Source organism: Bubalus bubalis, chromosome X (assembly GCF_019923935.1).
Source record: "Bubalus bubalis isolate 160015118507 breed Murrah chromosome X, NDDB_SH_1, whole genome shotgun sequence".
NCBI lineage: Eukaryota > Metazoa > Chordata > Mammalia > Artiodactyla > Bovidae > Bubalus > Bubalus bubalis.
The window spans coordinates 20,858,483-20,878,035 of NC_059181.1; the positions used below are offsets into that span (position 1 = coordinate 20,858,483).

Here is a 19,553-nt window from a genome sequence, read left to right on the forward strand (position 1 = left end):
AGTAAGGATATGTTTGTGAAGGCAGCTTTTCTAGATAGCTTCTTAAATCAGATGTGGATAAATGGACAGTCAGTACCCTTTATCTTATCAACAATTTCACCAAAAAAAAGGATTTATTAAAGGCTTTCGAGTCAGGCTTCTCCAAGTGCTGAACCAGAGCAGCTCCCGGGTGGGGGTTGTTTGGAAGTTATCACTGCTTGTCTATCGTGAAACATGCTTTCATGACTCAAAGGCCGAACTTAGAATTTATTTCCAAAATAATTTGAAGTTGACCCGATGAGCAACAAAAGCAAATTTAGCCAACTAGGAAAGAGAGCTGGCTTTTTTCACCAAGGGTCACATGTAAAGACAACATTCTGCCATATGAGAAATGTCACAGTTTAGACAGGAAAATACTAGTTCCAGGAAAGAAGAGAAAATAAGTTATGGACATTTTATTCAACAGACTTTTCCCCCTTTATAGTCATTGTTTGTGAATGATATTGTTGTTGTTTACTTGCTCAGTCTTGTCTGGCTCTTTGCAACCCCATGGACTGCAGCACACCTGGCTTCCCTGTCCTTCAGAGTCTCTCAAAGTTTGCCCAAGTTTTGAATTATATGTATATCACTAAAACACACACACACACAAAATGGAACCTTCTTAAATAGCCTGGAAACAAGTCATTGTAATTGTAAAACAGGAATATTTGCACATGCCTTAGTGCTCTAAGTTTTAGGTATTGTTTATAATAGGGGCAGAACATCCATGGCTTAGTAAGTAAGAACCACTTTGATTTATTTAAAGAAATGCTTTTTGTTTAAGCCAACAAAATTTCAAATTGTCTATAATTTAAATCAACGTGCAATGGAAGGCTTGATTTGAGAGGATAAAATGTGTTGTCCTTAGAGTTTAGGCAGGTTAGATGTGTTGGGAGACTCCAGGAGATGAGCCCATACATTTATTTGCATAAGGAATGAAGTTGCCTCCTGGGAGTGAATGAATCCTAAGAGAAGGCAGCATTGCTGGAATACTGAAAAGTTTTCAGAACTAGGAGAGAATGTCAGAGGCATGTGGCATTGTATATTCAAATTTAAAGCAGCCACCATAATCTTGCACTACCTCAGTCTCTGCCAGGGGAACAATAATTAAGAGCAAGCAAAAAACTAAAGGAGCAATTTCAGAAAAATCTCTTTAACACATTGGCAAGCGTTAATCTGAAGTGCTTTGTAGCCCATGTAATAGAGTGAAAGAAAAGAGGCAAGGAAGTCCATGTTTCTTCTTGGACATCACAGCGCCTTCAGTAAGTATTGTTTCCTTTGGGCATTAGTGAGCACTGGTACCTTTGGTGGGTATCTGGGCATTGTTGTGTTTTCACCATTGATGTAACAATACCCTAACAAGCCAGAGTAAAGGAAACCAGCATAATTCCTTGTCACCCTGTAAAACAACAATTGACCTGGGCATAGTTTTCTGTTCTTATGTTAAAAACTTCTGAGAAGACTTCCCTGATAGTCCAATGGCTAAGGCTCCACACTTCCACTGCAGGGGGCTGGGTTCAATCCCTGGTCGGGGAAACCAAGATCCTGCATGCTGGGCTGTGGCCAAAAAGAAAAAAAAATCCAAAAAACTTCTGAGAAGAAGCAAACTTAGCTACTTGTTCCAGGAAGCACATTTTCCTGAAAGATAAAATTGTGAGTCAAGGAAAAGAATTTACTTAACAAGAATAACATATTGCCCATTAATACTCAGGTCAATATTCTCAGTTCCCTGTGCCTGCCTATCTTTAGCTGTCATGTTATAAAATCTTCCCAATTCTCCTTGGAAGACCTGCCCTAAAATCACCCAGCCCAGCCCTTAATACCCTATCCTGCCACCCCTCTTCTGAGACACTATTTAGACTTTAAGGTAGTGGTCTCCTATGTTGCGGTGAGTCTAAATAACTTTGATTGATCAGTGTTTTTTGGGGAGACTTGACAGCCAAAAGGAGAGACCACCCCCTAAGGTATAGAGGAGCCAAAATTATGGCTGGGGTGGAGCCAAATAAATACAGTTTGTTGTTGTTTTTGTGGTACAGTTTCTACTTGCCAGAAGGTGAGATCTGGGGAAATTTGACTTAAATATCCATAATCATTCTTTAAGCCTGAACAGCAAATGTCTAGCAATGTCAAATTACCATGTTCACTACTTTTTATATGATTCTTCCTTGATAAGGTAAATACAGTACTCCCTACCTCCAAAGGTCATCTTATATTCATTCAGTTCAGTTCAGTTCAGTCGCTCAGTCGTGTCCAACTCTTTGCGACCCCTTGAATTGCAGCACGCCAGGCTTCCCTGTCCATCACAATCTCCCAGAGTTCACCCAGACTCACGTCCATCGAGTCAGTGATGCCATCCAGCCATCTCATCCTCTGTCGTCCCCTTCTCCTCCTGCCCCCAATTCCTCCCAGCATCAGAGTCTTTTCCAATGAGTCAACTCTTTGCATGAGGTGGCCAAAGTACTGGAGTTTCAGCTTTAGCATCATTCCTTCCAAAGAACATCCAGGGCCCCTCTCCTTTAGAATGGACTGGTTGGATTTCCTTGCAGTCTAAGGGACTCTCAAGAGTCTCCTCCAACACCATATTCATTACATTATTACAAAATCTTAGAGGTGTGTGTATGGCAGAATGCATACACATGTAGAGACAGACACACACCCTGACACATACCATGAGGGATATAAGGCAGTTATAGGAATGCAACGGGACAATAATAAACAAAGCAGCCTCAGAGGCAGTGCTCTAATAAGTGGAGAACTTATTTTTTTGGCCGCTTCTGTACTCCTCTCCCCCATCTGCATCATTCTTTTTCCAGTTAAAGGCTACTTTCCTGGCACATGAAGAGCAGTCTTAGCCAACCCAACAGTGAAGCTCTTTCCCTGCTTGTCCAAACTATTGTCTGACTCCCTCCCAGAGTAGTGAGATGGGGCAGGGGAAAGGAGAGGAAACCCCTTGGAAGGAAGTCAAAGCTACAGAGCTGGGGGCAGGACCTGATCTAATCTGGTCTAACTCCTGCCTCCCGGGCTCCAGGGGAAGCTCTTACTGCCCTTTCAGGGTCTGACTTCCACTCCCAGGTGCCTACTTAGCCGAATGCCAAACATGGATCCCACTGACGCCGACAATGGTCTGCCGTGTACTCAGAGTTCTGGATTGTCTGGTGGCCTTGAGGTTCCAAGATGGATTCCTTCAAAGCTCATTTCCAAGCAGGTGAGCAATAGCAATCTGTGTCTCAAACCCCAAGGACTATGAATTGGTCACCTGCTGGTGAGAAAGAATTTGAATGTAATGGCAGAGGGTGGTATGATGGTAAAGGGGATGAACTGTTGGGAAGAAAGAAAACATTTCTTGAATGCATTCGGGAGGACATTAAGATAAACATGATAGGTGAAAAGGATGATTTACCAGTTCATTTATGTGACAAATGTGATTTGCCTATTAAAATCTTTGTTGTTGTTCAGTCACTCAGTCATCTCAAGTCTTTGCGACCCCATGGATTTCAGCATACCAGGCTTCCCTGTTCATTACCATCTCCCAGAGCTTGTTCAAATTCATGTCCATTGAGTCAGTGATGCCATCCAACCATCTCAGCCTATTGTCCCCTTTTCCTCCTGCCTCCAATCTTTCCTTGCATCAGGGTCTTTTCTAAGAAGTCAGCTCTTCATATCAGGTGGCCAAAGTATTGGAACTTCAGCTTCAGCATCAGTCCTTCCAGTGAATATGCAGGGTTGATTTCCTTTAGGATTGACTGGTTTGATCTCCTTGCAGTCCAAGGCATTCTCAAGAGTTTTCTCCAACACCACAATCCAAAAACATCAATTCTTTGACACTCAGCCTTCTTTATAGTCCAACCCTCACATCCATACATGACTACTGGTAAAAACCATAGCTTTGACTAGATGAACCTTTGTTGGCAAAGTGATATCTCTGCTTTTTAATATGCTGTCTAGGTTGGTCATAGCTTTTCTTCCAAAGAGCAAACATCTTTTAATTTCTTGGCTGCAGTCACCATCTGCAGTGATTTTGGAGCCCAAGAAAATAAAGAATGTCACTGTTTCCATTGTTTCCCCATCTATTTGCCATAAAGTGATAGGACCAGATGCTATGATGTTTTTTGAATGTTGAGTTTTAAGCCAGCTTTTTCACTCTCCTCTTTCACTTTCATCAAAAGGCTCTTTAGTTCTTCTTTGCTTTCTGACATAAGGGTGGTATCATCTGCATATCTGAGGTTATTGATATTTCTCCCAGCAATCTTGATTCTAGCTTGTGCTTCTTCCAGCCCAGCATTTCTCATGATGTACTCTGCGTATAAGTTAAATAAGCAGGATGACAATATACAGCCTTGACATACTCCTTTTCCTATTTGGAACCAGTCTGTTGTTCCATGTCGGGTTCTAACTGTTGCTTCTTGACCTGCATACAGATTTCTCAGGAGGCAGGTCAGGTGGTCTGGTATTCCCATCTCTGTAAGAATTTTCCACAGTTTGTTGCGATCCACACAGTCAAAAGCTTTGTTGTGGTCGATGAAGCAGAAGTAGATGTTTTTCTGCAATTCTCCTGCTTTTTCCATGAACCAACAGATGTTGGCAATTTGGTCTCTGGCTCCTCTGCCTTTTCTAAATCTAGCTTGAACATCTGGAAGTTCTTGGTTTGTGTACTGTTGAAGCCTAGCTTGGAGAATTTTGAGCATTACTTTGCTGGCATGTGAAATGAGTACGATTGTGCAGTAATTTGAACATTCTTTGGCATTGCCTTTCTTTGGAATTGGAATGAAAACTGACCTTTTCCTGTTCTGTGGCCACTGCTGAGTTTTCCAAATTTGCTGTCATATTGGGTGCAGCACTTTCACACCATCATCGTTTAGGATTTGAAATAGCTCAGCTGGAATTTCATCACCTCCACTAGCTTTGTTCATAGTGATGCTTCTTAAGACCCACTTGACTTTGCACTCCAGGATGTCTGGCTCTAGGTGAGTGATCACACCATCGTGGTTATCTGGGTCATTAAGATCTATATTGTATAGTTCTTCTTTGTATTCTTGCCACTTCTTAATATCTTCTGCTTCTGTTAGGTCCATACCATTTCTGTCCTTTATTGTGCCATCTTTGCATGAAATGTTCCCTTGGTATCTAATTTTCTTGAAGAGATTTCTAGTCTTTCCCATTCTATTGTTTTTCTCTATTTCTTTCACTGAGAAAGGCTTTCTTATCTCTCCTTGCTATTTTTGGAACTCTGCATTCAGATGGGTATATCTTCCCTTTTCTCCTTTGCCTTTCGCTTCTCTTCTTTTCTCAGCTATTTGTAAGACCTCTTGAGACAACTGTTTTGCCTTTTTACATTTGTGCAAGCATGCTTTTTGCTATTACTGTGCTAATTTATATGAAAAAGACAGAGATATGTCTGGGCTGTAGTATTCCTATGCTGCAAACTGAGGAGCATACGCAAGGTTCTATCTTCCTATGTAGCATTTGGCAAGAGTGCAGGAAAACTTATTTTTCTCAAAGAGAGTTAGAAGCTCATATCAAGTACCACAATTAGAGAGCTAAAAAATTTGTTACCTGTGCTCCACTAAAAAAAGCTCACCCTTGTATTGCTTCACCAACAACTGAAATCCCTGAAATGCTGCTAGACAAGGACCATAGGAGCCATATTCCACCAGAGTTGTGTACCAATATGTCACTGCCTCCTGTGCAATATGTATCACACAAGCTCAGTAACCAGCCACACGAGGATCTTCATGCTCCTCCCCAGAATTGGCGCCACCTCCACCTCCTTTGGTCCATCAGGAAATCGTTGGTATTTCAGCAAGGGAACATAGCAATTTACAAATCGCCCCTATTCAGGGTGACTCAAATTCTGGTGCCGAAGAACTCTCACCTCCTGCCCAGCACCTGCTCACCAGCATCCTGACTGTCAAAGTCAACCAGAGGTATTGCCCCCTTATATGGTGGATCCAGAGCAACATGCACTACCCACATCTCCTCTACCACTAGTAAGCCATCCAGTGTCACATTTTCACCAGGATTCAGATCCTCCTTAGTCGGTTCATAGTCAAGTGTCACCTCCACCCATGACTTCTGATCCATCACCAGTAACTTCTTCCCTTGGATGTATTTCTGCCCTGGTGCCACCTTCTTCGTATCCTTCTCCTCCTCCTCCAGGATCTCCTCTATCTTAAAATGGTGGTCCACCTGTAAATGAATCTCCTCCTAACCATCAGTCTTAACTCTTTACCCCAATTCACTGAAAAGCAAGAAACGCTGAACCTTTCATTTGTACAATAGAATGGAACAAATCCTGGTGTGCCCTCTATCAAAAGGACTTTCACCTCCTCCACCAACACAAGGTCCAGCTTCCCCAATCCCACTTTCTGGATCACAGCACTCAGATTAGACAACATGTTAGCATTGACCATAGTGTTTTGAACTGAAGAGCTGATGAGGAAAAAAAACAAAACCTTAAATCGAATCAACTTTTCAATTAACCTTTGTTTGGGGAAGGAAAAGCACCTCTTACAGAGACAGCAATAAAACACTTAGGATCTTGTCTCTTAAAGTGATCTTAAACCTTGGCTTTAGGATTTATTTCCAGTTTTATACTATAGTGTGGATAAATGGCTCAGTGTAGCATAGCTGTATTTTTACAACTCTTTTCCTTTAGCGTGGTGAATTGACCTGGAGGTAACCTTCTATCATTTGAGGTCCCCAAATAAACTTGCATTGTTCCGCTTTCAGAAGTTTTGTGTTTGTTTAGGTTTTCTCTGTGACATATTTTGTTAACCTGTGTAAAAAGGATTAAATTTCAATATGGTTGTAAAAATGCTATTTTTCTGTGAATTTAAGCACAATTACAGTTTTTTTCCTTCTAGTTTTATTAAGATATAATTGATGTACAGCACTGTATACATTTAAGGTGTACAGTATAATGATTTGACATCCTGTTTTTTAAAACTATGTTTTACCTCTAATTTCCCAAAGTGCAATAAAAATCTTGGAAGGAAAAACCTAGAATATAGCGTAAGGCAGACAGGTAAATGGTAGAGAGTGATTTCACATTTTAGGTACTGAAATGTTGTGGAATAATAAGTATATAATGAATTTCGCTTGGATGCCTTCTTATTCTTAGGCAGCCCTAGAAGCACCAAATACATCAAAATTCTAGTACTATGATAGATTTCTGTTTATAATGTTGAAAGGCATTACTGAATCATTTGCAAAGATATGACTGAAGTAATTGATTCTGTAGGCTCCAAGCTGCTGGGGATGCTGTTACTTGTTAATCCTTTTTTTGAGAATGGTTGGAGTCATAATGCTCCACACTGGTTTGTCTTAAGTAATATTATATTATAACACAGTTTAAATGGTGTCATTTAGATGAAGTGTGTGCTACTCTGCTCATTGTCTTAAACTAAATATTTAGGGTTGAAGAGACTTTGTTATAATTCCTTGTTTCATGGTAGTTTGCTCCTGTTCTTACGGTCTCTTGTTTATTGGGTTTTAAACTGCATTCTAAGTGCCATGGAGGAATTTGAATGATATATTAATGATAAGCATTCATATACTCACCAACTCTCATTTGCCTGGGTTTTATAATTGTGTAATGTGCTTTTCCTCTGAAATTAAAAAAAAAAAAAACAACTTATTTCTTGTTTATTTCTTTCATTAGTAAAGATTCTAAATTTGGAACATTTTAGCATGAAGTTAACTGAAAACTGCCAGATGAGTTTGTATTAGAGAGGAGAAAGGTAAATTATATGAATGAATATGACTAAGTTACATTAATTTCATCACTTTATAAAGGTGCCTTTAGAATTAATTTTTGCATTATAGAGACTTGTTATGTTTCTGTTAAGGTGACCACTTACACTTTGTACAGAGTTCATATATATAAATTGATGTTCTTGGGGTATTATTATGTGTCATTTGAATAAACTCTCATGAAGTTTTTCCCCCATTAATGGTGTGTGTGTGTTAGTTGCTCAGTCATGTCTCACTGTTTGTGATCCTGTGGACTGTAGCCCGCCAGGCTCCTCTGTCCATGGGATTTCCCAGGCAAGAATACTGCAGTGGGTAGCCATTTCCTTCTCCAGATTTATTATATAGTTTATATAAATTTGAAACATATTTCTTTTTGGCAAAGGATGGACTTATTGCTAATTTATCTTTTTATTCTGTTGGATACAGGCAAAACAAATTCTCATTTTGGCTGATCAGATGCCAACACATCTCTGAGCTTAAAGCTGAAATTAGAAATAATATAAATGGCCATTTTAACCTTGACTAGCCTGAAATAACTATCATTTTCTTTTTAAAGTAAGTGATTTTTCATACCTGGCAATTTAAGAGTCCAGTGTTAATACAATATTTCTAGTGAGAAAACTTTGCTATTAGGAGACTGAGGTAGTGTGAAATAGTGATGGTAAATGCTTCTGTCATAGTATTGTAGGTACTTGGACTGGTACAAACTTGATTCCCTTTTTTGCCCAAGTTTAGAAAGTGTTAAAATATTTCTCTTAAGATAAAATACCATTCTTTGTTTCCTGTAATAAGAAAACAGTCAAATTCACTAAAGTCTTCTCAACTATCTATGAGGAGCTCTCCTGCTTTTATTGAAATTCACAATGGTTGAATATGGTATGAAACCACTTAATGTATTGGACAAAAAAAGAAAAAATCAGTTTCATGATAAAATTCCCACATGTTAAAAGATGTAGACTTAAAAATTGTTTTTTGTTAGGGTTAGAAGTATATGTTATACAGCAAAGCAGATCAGGTGAATGTGTTACAGGAGACAAAAATTTCAAATGGCATCAGGTGTGAACTCACCCAGTCGTTTGAAGTGGGTAGAAAGCTAAAATTAATGTGTCTTTCTCTATGGAAAAAAATAATGTGAATCCCACTTTATATCAGAGAAGACTGATATCAGACTTTGAAGCTGGAATAGGCATATGTCTAAATTATATGTATGTACAATGCATTCTATTACTCTGAAGATGCTGAAATGGCAGTTTAATTCTTAAAAACAATAAAATGGATGCATAAATACTAAACAATTGTATCTATAAAAAAGAAAAATAAATATTAGTAAAAGGGAAACTTAAGGTCGAATAAATAGTAAAATAAAGCCCTAGTTAAAGTTGGACCCCTCCAAAATTGAACTGGAAAATCCTGAACAATGGTTAATGATGGATGAAACGTATTTAAAGCAAAGAGACAAGATAAAAACATGGACATTTCAGAGAACCTAAGTTGAATGCTGAGCAAAAATTCTGTGAGTTCTCATAAAATGGCCACCCCCTAATGTAGGGTAGTAATTCCTGATTCTGACAGCTGGAGAGAATCTCCTGGAGGATCAGCTAAAAATAGCGGCCTTTACCTTACTCCCACAGGATTCTGGTTCAGTAGTTCCCGGAATGGATGGGGCTTAGTAATATGTTCTTTCAGTAAGTATCCTAGGTGATTTGGAAGCTGCTGCCCGACAGATGTAGTCACTGGTCACTAGTATGTTCTCTCGGCCGCCAGGGCAACCATTGGAGGACAAGCTCAGCCCTCAGAGGCCTTTGCACTGCACTCCAGGCCAATTCCTTTCTCATGACAGCATACGACTGGACTCCTAGTGGATCCCCCAAACTCACGGCCTACCCTTCTTGCTTCATTCCCTCTATTGTAGCCACACAGGCTTTTCGTTGATCTTCAGACCCCCAAGCTGATTCTGCCTCTGCAGTTTGCACTCACGGTTTTCTTCTGCCAAGACCATCTTCAGATGGCTGACTTTCTCACTCATGTTCCTGTTGAAATTCCTTTGTTGCTACTCCACGGAAAACAGCACCCCTCCTCCCCCAGCTGTCTCTCCATACCTCCTCACCCCACTTTGTTTTTCTTCATGGCACTATCACTAATTATTATCTAATTAACTATTTTCTTATTTTTGTTTCCTCCATGAGAATATCATCTTCCAGAGAGGTGGGTCTTTGTCCTGGTCCATCAGAGACAGACAAAGAGTGATATATAATTGTAAAACAATTTGATCTTTGTTTCCTGGTTTTTTACATTTTATTTTGTCCCAGGTGAAAATTGGGGCCATCTCATGACTTTTCTCTGTACTCTTAGTTGATAGAAAGCCCTATGGTCAATAATTAAAATGTCCAGTCTAATGTGATGATCAGACTTTGGAACTGATTTGAGAGCCGGGCCTTTCCCCACTGTGGCTGGTGGGAAACTAACAGTTGGGGGAGAAAGTTGTGGTCAACTTCTTGCCTTATCCACATCTGCTTTCACTTCTTCTCCCCTATTTCACTAAGTAGAGGTCTTGGTCCTCCCTGGTTGAAGTGCAAAGGGATTGGCAAAGGAGAGGTGCTGCTGCTGCTGCTAAGTCGCTTCAGTCGTGTCCGACTCTGTGCGAACGGGCTCCCCCATCCCTGGGATTCTCCAGGCAAGAATACTGGAGTGGGTTGCCATTTCCTTCTCCAATGCATGAAAGTGAAAAGTGAAAGCGAAGCCGCTCAGTCGTGTCCGACTCTTAGCGACCCCATGGACTGCAGCCTACAAGGCTCCTCCATCCATGGGATTTTCCAGGCAAGAGTACTGGAGTGGGGTGCCATTGCCTTCTCCGAAGGAGAGGTGAGGGAAGTAGAAAAAACTCTTACTTGATTGGTACTAGATGAACCTGAGTTAGTGCTTTATGGGCGTGACTACAGGTTTTAAGAATTGATTCTTTCTTTCACAGGCACTTTCGTAGTTGATAAGAATGGCTCACGTTGCTCCGGATCTCTCCCTGTAGTTCCCTTGATGAAGGTGAGTGCATCTCTTTTCCAGTTAATTCTTATTTCTTCAGCCCCTGAGAATTGCTACAGCTTCTCTCCTGTGTTCATCCCTCCAGGTAGTCCCCCAGGACAGGACAGAAGTGCACCTCAGCACTGGCTCCCCCTAGGCAGGGGCAATGTCTGGCCCATGAGAGGTGCTTTCTCTTTCCTAGGAAACGTGGGCAGTGCTGGCTCGTCCCAGTCTTGCCAGCTCCCTCTTCCTCAGCTGTCAGAGAAGTTAGTCAGCCTGTCTCCTGCAGCTTAGATTTTCCAGACAACAGTCTAGAGTGTCCTTAATGCTTCAGAGAACACATATGTTGCTATCCCAAGGGTGTCATTAAAGTGTCTCTCTCCTGGGAGGTGATGTAGGAGGCATCTTTCATCCCTCCTTGCAAGCGGAGAGGAGGGGGTGGCACTTAGAGCAGAGCAAAAGCCTGCACCAAACTATGTTCTGATTGGTCAGTGCCTGGGCCATTAGTGTTTGTTAAATGTTTTATTATTACTCTGGATCCAGATATTCTTGATTTTCAAATGGCTCAGGAACCACAGTTTGGAAAAGGCAGCATGTTGTATTGTGTCTGCAAAACTAAGGAAGGTGAAGAAGTAGGTAATTAATTAGACAATTTAGGAAAAGATGCCTTAGGAATTGGAATTTTCCTGGCATAGTTTTTTTCTGAGTCATTCTGAAAAGTGCCAGGTTTTGGCACATCTCATAATTCCAACAGCATTATGTTGAATAAAATAATACATTTTTTCTTTAAAACATAGTCAATGGATATATTTCATTTCCAAGAGGAAGAACTCAATTATGTTTTAAGCATCTTTCAAGGTCAGACCCAGTAAAAATGTGATATAAATGGACTTCCTATTTGGCTAGGAAAAGTGGAGATAAAGAACCCTTTTTCAAACTCTGGTGAGTGAAACTTATTTTTTTTTCCAGCATGTCAGCATGGAAAGAGATGGATTGCTTAATTCATTGACCATCACTTGCTGTGTTTTAACTTTTTTCTCTAATATTCAACTTGGATTTTATGTTTGGTTTATGCATGCTGTAGATTGATTGCAAAACTGGTTTCACTTCTACACTGCTTTCTATACATACATCCTTTCCATGTTTCCTCACAGTTCATCTCATCAAGAGATTGAGTCAATTTTCTCGTCTCCTTGATTATGGGATGGCCTTGTGTTTACTCTGGCCAGCAGAATATGGTAGAAGTGGCAGTTCTGATCCTAGAGACCTTGTATCCTTCTACTGTCTCTCAGAGCTCTGTCACCATGAGAACAAACTTGGCTTACTGCTGGAAGAGGAGAGAACACGTTAAGGAGAGCTGATTTTTCCCATTCAGAGCCGTGGTAGACCACCCTAAAGTCAGCCAGGCTCAAAACATGAGTGAGTCACCCAGATTAGCAGAGCTACCAACCTAGCCCACATTTGACTGCAGACCCATTCAGGAGCTCATCTAAGAGCAGAGGAACCATCCAGATTACCTGCAGTTTTGCCAGCAATAATATAAATGGCTATTGTTTTAAGTCTCAGTTTTGGGATACTTTGTTGCACAGTGATAGCTAACTGGCCATTTTTGCCCTCACTTTCCCACTGTGGTCAGAGAATTACCATCCAGTTTGACAAGTAAAATTTGCTCTCATGTAAGGTATTTTTGCTTCCCTGGTGTCTCAGTGGTAGAGTCTGCCTGCCAATGCAGGAGACACAGGAGATGTGGGTTCGATCCCTGGGTCAGGAAGATCCCCTGGGGGAGGAAATGGCAACCCACTCCAGTATTCTTGCCTGGGAAATCCCATGGACAGGGGAGCCTGGCGGCTACATTCCATGGGGTCACAAAAGAGTCAGACATGACTTAGTGACTAAACAATAGCAGAGGTATTTTTTAAAACATGAATTACAAATATCTGATGTTAAGACATAGGGAGAGTTCACTTTTGGAAGGGTTTAATATGCTAAATTCTTTCTTCAGGTTTTGTCATCTTCACAATTCATCTCCTAGTTTTCTCATTAATATCCAAGTTATAAGGATGATTAACCTTTAATAAGCTGTGTGATAACATTGAACAAATTGTGGAGGATTTAGCTTAAGCAGATATTACATATACTGCTGGTGTGACTAAGGACTGTATGCCAAGTCTTGTGCTTGTCAGCATGAATCTTGATTCCAGATTTTCTCTCCTGAATTGGTGTCTTGGGATCTTCTGTCGTGGGAACTATGTGTCAACAGCTGAGCCATGGTGGCTGCTCTTACCTTGATGATTTTGCTCTGCTTTATGGCCAACAGCTCTGTATTCAGGGAATATAGAGAGTCCTAGTCACCAGGGTCCATATCCTTTATCTTTGCATCTCAGGAGGCTCAAGTTAGCATGGGCTTCCTTGGAGAAAACTCTTCCTTTTAACCCCATCCTTTCATGATTCTCAACAATCTGAAGTGGTTTTTTATTTATTTCTCTAATTTTACTGTTTAAAAAAGTTTTTTGGCTGTTCTGGGTCTTTGTTGGTATGTGAGGGCTTTTCTTTAGTTGCGACAAGCAGGAGCTGCTCTCCAGTTGCGGTGCTCAGACTTCTCATTGTGGTAGCTTCTCCTGTTACAGAGTATGGGCTCTAGAGTGTGAGCTTAATATTTGTGGCTCCCGGGGTTAGTTGCTCTGCAGCATGTGGGATCCTCTCGGATCAGGGATCAAACTCGTGTCTCCTGTATTGACAGACGGATTCTTAATACCATAGAGCCACCAGGGAAGCCTGGCTTTTTATTTCTATTTTTAAATTTTACTATATTATGTTTTTAGATTTTTATTTTCACGTGGACCATTTGTTTTTGTAGTCTTTATCGAATTTTATTACAATATTGCTACTGTTTTATGTTTTGGCGTTTTGGCCATGAGGCATGTGGAATCTTAGTTCCCTGATCAGTGATCGAACCCACAACTCCTGCAATGGAAGGTGAAGTCTTTACCACTGAACCTCCGGGGAAGTCTCTGAAGTGGCTTTTAAAATTGATGTCCTAAAACTTTCTTTTCTCTGTTCAGTCCAGACTACCCCCCGACCACTGCCGTAAGTTGCAGTCACATGAGAGCTAGCTATTAGCCCTCAGCTCTGCATAAGCCCAGATGTCTGTCACCAAGACTGACATCACTTTGGATACCACTTGGCTGCATTTTAGACAGTGAGAGGCTCTTGAACAAACATCTGTTTTAGGGACAGATGTCTGCATAATCTTGGGTTTTCAGTTTCGAATATACTTAAAAATGTATTTTAAAAATACATTTATTTTTTTTATTAGGGAAAAAGAAAGCATTAGTCACTCAGTTGTATCCACCTCTTTGCAACCGTATGGACTGTAGCCCATCAGTCTCCTCTGTCCATGGGATTCTCCAGGCAAGAGTACTGGAGTGGGTTGCCATTTCCTTCTCCAGGGGATCTTCCCAACCCAGGGATCAAACCCAGTCTCCCACATTGCAGGCAGATTCTTTACCATCTGAGCCATGAGGGAAGGATAGTTTATTAGGGAAACTAGCCTTATTTTTTTTTAATGTTTTAATTTAAAAAGCGATACATACTCATTATTTAATAGTTATACAACATAGGAAATGATAAATAAAAATAAGAATTATCTGTAGTTCTATAGGTGATTTTTTGTATGTATTCCATATGTATTTATGTGGCATTTTGTTAGAAATGTTTTGTTTCCACTTTTTCTCTCTTCTATTAATCATTCACATTAAATTTGTTAGCATCAACTTTGTTTTATCTTTTAAAACCACATGAGTTATTTGCATTTTAACATAACATAATTTGATATGTTTTAGTGCTTAATATACATACATTACTTAGGTTCTTAATGTAATATATATCTATGGTTGCTTAAAACTGAAAACATTAACTCTCATTTACTCCACACTGCCTATGTTTTACTGACATCACCAAATCTGGTTCTCTCTTGAGGGTAAAGACAGAATGTATACATCAGTCCATATGTATCTGTAGAGGGGAAGGAGCAGAGTAGCAGTCTACTCCAGAACAGGTGCTTTGAGAAAGAGCACCTACTTCAGACAATATAATCATCCTTCAGTTCAGTTCAGTCACTCAGTCGTGTCCGACTCTTTGCGACCCCATGAATTCCAGCACGCCAGGCCTCCCTGTCCATCACCAACTCCTGGAGTTCACTCAGACTCACGTCCATCGAGTCAGTGATGCCATCCAGCCATCTCATCCTCTGTCGTCCCCTTCTCCTCCTGCCCCCAATCCCTCCCAGCATCAGAGTCTTTTCCATTGAGTCAACTCTTTGCATGAGGTGGCCAAAGTACTGGAGTTTCAGCTTCAGCATCATTCCCTCCAAAGAAATCCCAGGGCTGATCTTCAGAATGGACTGGTTGGATCTCCTTGCAGTCCAAGAGACTCTCAAGAGTCTTCTCCAACACCACAGTTCAAAAGCATCAATTCTTCGGCACTCAGCTTTCTTCACAGTCCAACTCTCACATCCATACATGACCACTGGAAAAACCATAGCCTTGACTAGATGGACCTTTGATTAGGTGTATTTTATCACAAGTAAATGATTTTAACTTGGTGTCCATTCCTATTCTCTTTTTTTCTTTCCCAGCACTGTTGACTCTGAGATGGGCTGACCATGCACTAGGCCAAGGAGGAGAGACAGGGTGCCACACGCTGTTCTAAGAAAAGTAGCTGAAGAAAATAAAGCTACTTTTGCTACTTTTAAAAAGTCTGTGAGTCTATAATTTCATATAAGTAAGCATTTTGATTTACTTTGCCCATTAAGTTTTACTTTGTGCTTTGAAATATTAGCAACTCATAGCTGTTCACAACTGTTATCTGGCTTACTTCCCCCTTGGGTATAATCCAGGCACCTCAGCCCCCCAGGCATTCATCCCTGCATGGTCACCTCCACCCAGCAGACTCCTTGTGGAGTGTTTCCTCTCTTGGTGAATGGTTCCCTTAGCCAACTCAGCATATAGCCCGGAGCGCTAATGATCATCCTCTAGTCCTCCACGGCTCCTCTCTCACTTGCTCGTATTCCATTGGTAACCATGGTCTGTAGATGCTACTTTTATGCTTCTCTTGCAGCTATGCCATCACATCCATCACCTGTACCATAGTGCACACATTCGTCGCTTCTCTGAGGACTGCTGGAAGTTCCTTCTTAACGCTTCCCCTGCTTCTGGTCTCACCATCAGCCTTGCTCATCCAGAACAGCTGCCAAGGATGCCCTTTAACATGTAAGTCTGTTTATGGACACTAACATACAGCTCTAAAATTTGGGATAAAGTCAAATTCCTTTGCATAGCACAGAAAGGCCTTTGTATCTGACTTGTCTCCCTTTCTGGCCTCATTTCCCACCACTTATCCATGGTTTCTCCAGTTGTAAAAAAAGAGAAGTTCCCTCCTGCATGTCTTCTCATACACATTTCTCTCTGCCAGATATTTCTTTACTTATTTTCTCCCCATCCACTTTTCCTTGTCATTTCTGTTTTAAATTACATTCTTCAAGCTTCAACAGAAACATCACTTCTTTCTAAAACCTTTCTCCAACCAAGTGCATGATTTTGATATTTCTACACTGTGATTACTGTACCTTTTGTACGATTACATCATCTTATCACACTGTATTTTGTTTGTTTACATGCTTTTCTAGTCCACTAGACTAGTGGGTCTCAAAGTGTGATCCTCTGATCAGTAGCATCAGCTTTGCTTTGGAGTTTGTTAGAAATGCAAATTTTCAGTCATCACCCCAGATCAGAAACTCCAGGGGTGAGCCCAGCAATCTGTGTTGGGGGCAAATCATTTAATATCTTATGATAGGGGAAGACTGGCTGGCCATGGTAGTATGCTGAGAAACATGGGAATTATTTAGAAGATGCATGACTACTGACAAATACTGTCTTCCATGCCAGCTTTTCTTAAAGTGACTGGCAGCCTCAAGGAAGTCCAGAGTGCCACAAAGCATCTCAACACTTGTTTTAATTTGTGGCTATAACAAACTACCACAAATTTTTTGGCTTTAAACTAAAAAGTCTGAATTCCTGCTGGAGGCAACAGGGAAGAATCCATTTCCTCAGTTTTTCTAGATTTCAAAGCTACATGCATCCCTTGGCTTGTAACCTCTTCCTCCATCTTCAAAGCTAGAAATGGCTGACTGAATCTTCCTGATGATGCCATCTCTCTGCTTCGGATTTTCTGCCTTCCACTTTTCTATTTAAGGACCTGTGTGATTATGTTGGGCTCAGCTGCATAATTCAAGCCGATCTCCTTGTTGTCAGGTCAGCTGATTAACAACCTTAATTCCATCTTGCTATGTAACATAACATATTCAGAGATTCTAGAGGTCAGGAAATGGACATTTTGGGGGTGGAGGCATTATTCTGCCTACCGTGATATTTGTGCTTGATTTTTCGAGATTTAAGTAAAATCAATATTGCCTTCTACATTAATGTGGGCTCTTTGGAGAAATCTAGGATGTCCTTTTTTCACTGTCATTTCTTGTAAAGAAAGTGGTTTTGAACATTCTGTGATGTTTTAGAACATTTTTTGAAGAGAACCCCCTCCCCACCATGGTTTATAGTTGTAAAATATGAACTCCACTCAAGATTAACTAGAAAAACATGCCCCAGATGGCAACTAGAGACCATGTGATCTATGAATGTCAGTGTATCAATATGTTAAAAAATAAATCAGATTCAAATATTTTAAAAAGAAGAGTAATGGGTTACAAAATAATCTATCTTTGAAGAAGGGGCAGGCAAATGCTTTTTAACATTTTTCTCAAGAGCCTGCTTTTAGGTCAAATTTGCCAAATCTTTTTCTTTTCCCATCTGAAGATAGATAGGTCTACAGAACCCCTGCAGACACAGTGTAGGCGGCTCTGTCTTCCAGGGACTTGGCAGAAGGTATTATAGGACTCATTTATACTGCAGAATAGTTATAACCTTCATGTCTTTCACTTGGACAGATCTGTGCACTAGCAAATAGTGATAGAAATGGGGCCCTAGAAATGCATGTGATGGAGGGTGTGAATTTTCAATATTGAACTTTGATAAGTTACTATTTGGAAACTGAGACTACTTTTCAAATATATCACCTCTGACATAAGGGCAGCACCAGTTCGGCATGGGCCAGTTTGGACCAGCATTGGGCAGTACAGAAATATATTTGTGGACAGTGCTCCAGTAACATGGTGAGAGAGGACTGTATTGCAGAAGCAAATGGGAAGGAAGGAAGTAGTGAAGTTGCTCAGTCGTGTCCAACTCTTTGAGACTCTGTGGACTGTAGCCTACCAGGCTCCTCTGTCCATGGGATTCTCCAGGCAAGAATACTGGAATGGGTTGCCATTTCCTTCTCCAGGGGATCTTCCCCACCCAGGGATCAAACTCAGGTCTCCCGCGTTGTAGGCAGATGCTTTACCCTCTGAGCCACCAGGAAAGCCCATCCTAGTGAGAAAGGATTGGCAGTTAAACCAGAATCCCTTTGAACCTCTGTGTGACTATTCACATCCAATAGTTATAGTTGTTTACTTATATAATATGATTAACTATTAACCAAGCTAAGTTTATCCTGTACTGTGAATTCAATACTTAATTTTTAACATCTTAGCAAATCCCGAATTGAAACCTCCTCCCCAATACTGTTACAAGAACAATGTGTACTAGGTAGGACCCACCTGATGTTTCTAGTTACCACCCTACATGAAAATGGAAAGGCCTGGGAAACAGCACCGTAAGCCATTGAAATCATCCAGAACAAAATTTCCTTCAGTTTAAGTATGGTGGACATACCAAGGGTTGTGGTTCTTTAATCAACAGAAGAGAAGTTGTAAGAAAATTACTGGGCAATCTAAATATGAAGCCACCATTTTTTTGCTCATATGTCTTTTATTTTAGGACAGTATGTTGTTTTGTTCTGATCTTGGATAATATTTTGGCTTTGCTTTGCATGTATTGTTAGGACCACACGCAATCAGCCAGACCATTAGAATTGCAAACATTTAGGAGCCATAGTTACGGATTGACTCCAGAAGTGGAATGCATCTATAGTAACGTACCCAACAACTACCTGACCACCTAAGAGCTGTTGCCTGGAGTTATACCCTTGGGACACCTGATTATTCAGGAACATGGACCAGGGGAGTGGTAGAGGAGGACACGGATACTCCACATTCCTGTTGTCCTTTTATCAAGGGGATTGGTAGGATGTGTTGTGTCTTTCAACAGACTGGCTTTCATCCCCTTTTTTTCATGACTCTGCCTTAGAGAAGTTCACACTTTTAAGAAATGACTTTGTTCCCTCCCAGGCTCCAAATGGAAACTTTTCAAGGCCATATTTGCTATGAGGATATTTATCATGGAAGTTAAGTAACTTACACTTTAATTCAAGTGTCCTCTCGGCATTGAGAATAGGTTATTTTCTCTAGGAGGCCTGGGCAGTTTCCTGTTTTAAAGAAATTGAAAAGAAATATATTGCTTTCAGCAGCCCCAAAATCAATAGAGTTTCAAATATAGATGGCCCCAAGTTTCTTGTGCTTCTTAGGAGGGCTGAAGGATGGTGCTGACCCAAAGCCCTGAGTGATCATAATACTTAGACGGAAGCCACTGTGCTGTGGAGTATGAATGATTGTGGCACATGTCTCGCCATTCCAGACTCAGGTGATCAACCCTCATACACACCACGATGTTGATGGCCTCCCATCCAACCATCTTTAGAAACTTCCTTACAGGATATAT

The 19,553-nt window shown here is 40.7% G+C and overlaps 1 protein-coding gene across 12 annotated transcripts in view; it reads left to right on the forward strand.

Annotated features, from left to right (window-relative positions):
- Positions 1–9,264: 9,264 nt before the first annotated feature.
- Positions 9,265–19,553, forward strand: part of LOC102403295 (choline-phosphate cytidylyltransferase B-like) — a 205,361-nt gene continuing 195,072 nt past the window's right edge. The window contains exons 1-5 of one of the 12 annotated variants that reach the window (XR_006548594.2): positions 9,282–9,455; positions 10,739–10,806; positions 15,422–15,545; positions 15,904–16,055; positions 16,896–18,036. The gene's annotated coding sequence lies outside the window, so the exon portion shown is untranslated. The other 11 variants (XR_006548596.2, XR_006548593.2, XR_006548587.2 and 8 more) reach the window with 11 other exon arrangements.